We start from the raw sequence: 1,288 nt of genomic DNA on the forward strand, positions 1-1,288 counted from the left end.
AATTTGGCAATGTCAAAATAAATACATGTATAGGAAATTCCTCTTTAGAAAGTCAGAAAACATATTAATATTGTTTGTTTTATTTTGGTTGTAATACTTAAATGCAAAATATTTTTCTTCTACTAGATATTGGCTATTTATAATACACTGTAAAGTAAGCATACATTTCTTAAACCATCCTTTAGACCTGCACTGTCCAATGTGGCAACTATTGAGCACTTAAAGCATAGCTTGTTCAAATTGAGATGTGTTCTAAGTGTAAAATATACACCAGATTTTAAAGACTTAGCACAAAAAAAGGATGTAAAATATCTCATCAATAATTTTTGTATTGATTACATGATATACATGATTACATGAAATGATAATATATGGGTCTATTGGCTTATAATATAAATAAGATGTGCTATTAAAATTAATTCTACCTGTTTCTTTTTACTTTTAAATATAGCTTCTGAAAAATTTTTAAGGTGGCTCACATAATATTTCTATTGGACAACACTGGCTTAGATTTTCACCTTTAAATAGTTATTATCCTGAGTCAGGAGTAAGAGTATCAGACTTTATTCCTACCTTTCTGAGATATCTCGGGCTTACAATTTACTTTAAAAGAGGATAAAAAATGTAGAACTTTTACAAGTGTGGTTAATAAAATGGAGAGTATGAAACTAATGTGCCCCAAAGTAGTATATATGCACCTCTTAAATCCTTTCACTTCTCTCCATCTTTATCACCCCTAACCTAGTCCAAGCCACCTCTGCCTTTTGCCTGGACTAATATAATAGCCTTTTTTTTTTTTTTTTTGGAGACAGAGCCTTGCTCTGTTGCCTGGGCTAGAGTGCCGTGGTGTCAGCCTAGCTCACAGCAACCTCAAACTCCTGGGCTCAAGGAATCCTCTTGCTTCAGCCTCCTGAGTAGTTGGGACTACAAGCGTGTGCCACCACACCCGGCTAATTTTTTCTATTTTTAGTAGAGACAGGGTCTCACTCTTTCTCAGGCTGGTCTTGAACTTCGGAGCTCAAGCAGTCCTCCCACCTCGGCCTCCCAGAGTGCCAGGATTACAGGCGTGAGCCACCGCGCCCGGCCCATAATAGACTTTTAACAGATGTGACACACTCTCTTCGATCCCCTCCCATGACTCTTTGTCTTTACCATTTCAGTCCTTGCTGGCCAGACTTCTTTGTACTGGAAACAATTTTTTTTTCCCCCAGAAAAGCTTTCTCTGGCCCCAGGATCCCACTCTGCTCATGTGTGACAGAGAAAGTACCAAGAAATTATCCCCAAGTAT

This window comes from Lemur catta, chromosome 1 (assembly GCF_020740605.2).
Source record: "Lemur catta isolate mLemCat1 chromosome 1, mLemCat1.pri, whole genome shotgun sequence".
Lineage (NCBI taxonomy): Eukaryota > Metazoa > Chordata > Mammalia > Primates > Lemuridae > Lemur > Lemur catta.